Source organism: Hevea brasiliensis, unplaced genomic scaffold (assembly GCF_030052815.1).
Source record: "Hevea brasiliensis isolate MT/VB/25A 57/8 unplaced genomic scaffold, ASM3005281v1 Scaf102, whole genome shotgun sequence".
Lineage (NCBI taxonomy): Eukaryota > Viridiplantae > Streptophyta > Magnoliopsida > Malpighiales > Euphorbiaceae > Hevea > Hevea brasiliensis.
This window is the reverse complement of record NW_026614589.1, coordinates 1,927-6,780: the sequence shown is the minus strand read 5'-3', so window position 1 is coordinate 6,780 and position 4,854 is coordinate 1,927. Positions and strand designations below refer to the sequence as shown.

The following is a 4,854-nucleotide window of genomic DNA, read 5'->3' as shown; positions in this document are numbered from 1 at the left end:
TGCCTTGTTGGGTGAATAAAGGTTTTTGTTCGATCTTATTTTGTTTGGTTTTGACTCTTGACCTTCTAAATACTGTCTGGATTTTTGATTGCCACACTAGATATAATTGTGACTTTCTGATTGCCACGCTAGACACAATTTTGACTAATTGACTAAGATTTTGGGTGGGTAGTATCAAATATTATGGGTGGCTGAAGTCTACAACCTAATCTGGCGAGTACTGAGCAAATTAAATTTTAATTCATTTTAATATGGGTTTATGTAAATAATTGAATTATTTTATACATTAAAATAACTAGCCAATTCAATATTGCAATCCAACCATTTGTTTCATTTCATATACTTTCAAACGTGAGATTCCCAACAACTTAGAGATACAAATAAAGGACAGGAATAAAGTGAGAATTCGTGAATGAAAAGCAATTGGCAAATTGATGTTCTAAAAGGTAGAGAACTTAATCTGTTAGGCACATTTTCCACGTGGAAACACTGGACATTCATTGACGTTTGATCCAGAAGCGTCCACACATAAGTAAATTTGGTAAAGCTGGCTGTTGCCTGATTCATCAAAATTGCACTCTATCCATGGAGTATAGCCTATTGCTGCTTGTATTGCACTCTTGATGCTGCTTAAGCTATATGTTGCCCCATTTGGCTCTATTCCTATTACATTAGTTTTTAATTTACTGTTAAATGAGAATTATTATATAATCTTGGGTACAACTACTATAAACTGGTTATATTAGAATGATTTCAACAACCTTAAATTAAATATTTGCTATGAGATTGTGCAGAATCAAGATACTACCTCTGTTCATTTTTATCTATCGCATTTGATTTTATACAGTAATTAAAGAAATAATTGCATAATCTCATTTTTATAAAAATATACTAGTAATTGATTAAATTATTCTTTATCTCGCCTAATTACTCATTTTATAAATATTTATTTGATTAAAATAGTTAATACTCATTGATTTTCTAAATGTGATGGATAATTTTGGACCCAAAAAAAACCCCAAATGCGAAAGATAAAAATGGATGAAGGGAGTACTTATTATTTTAAACATATGCACATCTTAATTAACATTGCATGAATCTCATAGCAAATATTTAATTTAACACTTCGTCCCATTTCAAGTTTTTTTTAAGTTTTTTTGTACAAGAATTAAGAAAATGTTGAAATAATCTCATTTTTATTTATATAAAAAAAAGAAATAATGAAATAATCTCATTTTTATAAAAAAAATACTAATAATTGACTCAAGCATCTTTGTATTTAATTAAGATAGAGAAAGGTGATAACGAACAAATAAATGCATAAGTAATAACAACAGAAAAAGGTAAAATTAGAAAAAAAAAATAATTAATATTTTTTATTTTTTAAAAAAACAAATAAAGTGGGATAAAAATAAATTGTTTTAAACATCACCTGAAATGGGGCAGAGATAGTAGCTGTTAAGCTTTTTCTTATATAAGAACAAACAATTTATATAAATTGACATGTATCAGGATTCACCTGCATTCTTAAGAGGCTGGAGAATTACTTGCTTCTTCAAGTCAAGGGCTGCCTTGAAGCAGTCATGTTGGTCAACAACCGACTCAGAGCATGTGCCATGCTTGTCCCATTCATGTGATGTGACCAAAAGGCCACTCCATTGCCACTTGGGTTGGCCAATTCTTTTGCATACTGCTTCTTAGGTCTGAAATCTATACATTAATTTGAAAGTATTGGATCATAAGAGGTGTGTTGGGGGGGTGGGCGGTTGTGGGTTGAGGGTTGTTGTGGTTGTGATATAAAGATTTCAACAATGAAATGGCCATTGACAACTAGTATCACTTTAAAGTAATGACATTGCTATTGATAATTAGCATCACATAGAGGAACCTTCATTGTTAAAGTCTTGGAATTGTTTATTTTAACTTCATCAAATTAAGATTAAGGTTTTATAATGAACGAGTTTTAATTCAAAGAAGTTGTTATTAAGATTATAAGATTTCAAGTTCAAATTTCAATCGTAATTGATTATAAAAAAAAAAATAAAAAATTAAGATTTGATGAGATGTAAAATTGTAATTAGGGCTGGTGCATGAATTTGTTTTTTTACAACAAATGATATGTGAATGAGCCCGACTATTGGTTTGGTTCTGGTTCAAATCGGCCTGGAATCAGAACTGTGAAACCCCAAGATTCTGGTCCTATTCTTATTCAAATCTAATAGTTTATTTTTTTTTATTTTGAAATAAAAAGGCAATTTAGTCCATAATCGTCCGGTTCAATTCCGATTCAGTTCTAGTCCAATTCAATTTTTGTTTGAGTCAAAGACGAATTTAACTGATTCCAATTCGATTGTGATGTGGTTTAAAGTGGTCTAATTCTAATCTGGGTCTGATTCTAAATCGGCCCTTGACTGGGTTTATTTGTGTAGCATGTGTGATGTTGTGAGAGACTATTCACAATTTTTTCTCATATAATGATTCCCTTTCAACAAACGAAAGAACTCCTTTTCAAGTGGCAGTGGAGGTTCAGCTCTTAATTGAAATTGAATCAGAATTGAATTAATCTAATTTAAAATTAAAATTAGATTAAAAATGATTACAATCATATGAACTTAAATTGAATTTGAATTGAGTTAGAATCAATTTAATTGATAAGTTCACTTTTGAGCTAAAATTAAAATTTCTTTTTTTATTAAAAAAAAAAATTATCACCGAATTTGATCAAAATCAGACTAAATTGGGAAAGAAAACCATGATCGAAATTGAAGACCCTTCAATCCTAGTCCCCTCGGTCTTGAAACTATAACTAAACATTGGCCACTCTAGGCGGAGAGAAATGGCTGAGATTATGCTTGACTCTATTTGGGTTTGTGTTTAAAAAGTTGATCTAAAATCACTTTAAATAAAAAAAAAATTAATATTATTAAAAAGTAATTTAAAAAATTATTTTACTGTTTTAAGATTCTTATAATTAAAATGTCTTGTAGTTAAGAAAAGAGAGGAAAAAAAATTATAAGAGAAGGAAAAAAAAAGGCTAATTTCTTTATTTTGTTAGAAGAAAAAAGAAAGAAGAAAAAAAATAAAAATTGAATTCCCTTATTTTGTAAGAAAAAAAAACTTCCGAGGATTTATGTAGAGAATGTTTTAAGAGCATTTTGAACCATTTTATAATTAGGCGGAATAGAGTGGAAATCAATATTAATTTTTTTATTTTTCCTCTATGTCTTTTTTCCCTTTAAATTAGTTTTTAATTTATTTTATTTTAAAGTTTAATTTTATAAAATATTTTATTTTAATTCAAAATTTCAAATTAAAAGTACGCATAATTGAAATATTTATTCAAATATATATAGCAAAATAGATTTGATGTGATAATAAATTATTATTTTACTAGTATATTTTTGTTACAGATAACAATATTGAATATAAAAATGATCTAATTGTGAAATTATATTGTGAATAATCTATCATACTATTTAACTATAAAATTATATTATACTATTCAACATAGCCATTTTTTAATATAAGCCATTTTTTAATATAATTTTATTTATTCAATATAAGCATAATAATAAAAATGTAATATTTTTTTTTCACTTTTATTTCCATCAAAATATGAAAATTTACAAATCATTTCTTTTTCTATGAAAAAAATTTGTAAGGAAAAATAATAATTTTCCTTTCTATAAGGATTTTACTTTCCATATAATTCCACATACTTTTCATTCATTAACTTTCCTATCTACATAAAAATGAAAGAAAAAGTAATTGGAATTATAAAGAAAAATAAAACTCCTATGGAAAGATATATTATTATTTTTCATGTTTGTAAGGAAAAATAAATCACTTTTCCTTGCAAACATGAAAAATAAAAATCTTCCTTTCCGTAGAAATTTTATTTCCCTTATAATTTTAATAACTTTTTTTTTCCCAGTTTTCATTTCTATGTAGATAGTAAAGTTAAAGAATGAAAAGAGCGTGAAATTATATGGAAAGTAAAATCCCTACAGAAAGGAAAATTATTATTTGTCCTTACAAATTTTTTCCATAGGAAAAGAAAAGGAAAGAAAATGATTTGTATAATTTTTCATGTTTTGATGGAAAGAAAATTGATAAAAGAAAATTATTACATTTTTACTATTATAATCATATTAAATAAATAAAATTATGTTTAAAAATAACTATTGGAGAAAAAAAAAGGCACAGGGAAAACAAAAAAAATTAACATTATTTTATTACTATTTTCGCTAAATTTGAGCAAAAAAATAAAATGATTTTTCACACAAATTCTCATAATTTTTTTTCATTTCATCTTTTCCTCTTTCTTTTCCTCGATTTACAACAAACCTTAATTAAAGTTATGCACCGTAAATAGTTCATCATATAGAATCACTATACTCAATAGAGTTAAAAAAAAAATCTAATAATAGAATAGGAAATTACCTTATTTTTATTGAAGGGATTACCATAATCACAATTTGAAGGGTAATTCTAATCCTTTTAATTAGGCCAAAGCCCATGAATGCCAAAATCAGCAGCAGGTTTTCCACTGGTTGGGTAGCAGCAACTTTGCTTTGTATCACAGTATGAACGTGGCCACAGTATCACAAACAATAATTTCATTTTTTTTTAATTAAAAAAAAAAACTCAAATCAATTATGAAGTTTACCTAGGCTACCAAAAAGCTTCATCAAGATTGAACTGTAGGCTTTCATCCTTATTCAACTTTCAGAGATTATGGGCTTCTAATACTCTTTATCTAATTACTTTTATGAGTATTTTTTTTCTGCGAGATTATGCAGTTTATAGGTGTATTTATAAGCCAAAATGAAAGGTTTTGGAGATGAGTATCTT

At 26.9% G+C, this 4,854-nt stretch overlaps 1 pseudogene; it reads right to left on the bottom strand.

Moving 5' to 3' along the window:
* Positions 1-439: 439 nt before the first annotated feature.
* On the bottom strand, positions 440-4,623 carry LOC131176431 (extracellular ribonuclease LE-like; annotated as a pseudogene).
* Positions 4,624-4,854: the final 231 nt, after the last annotated feature.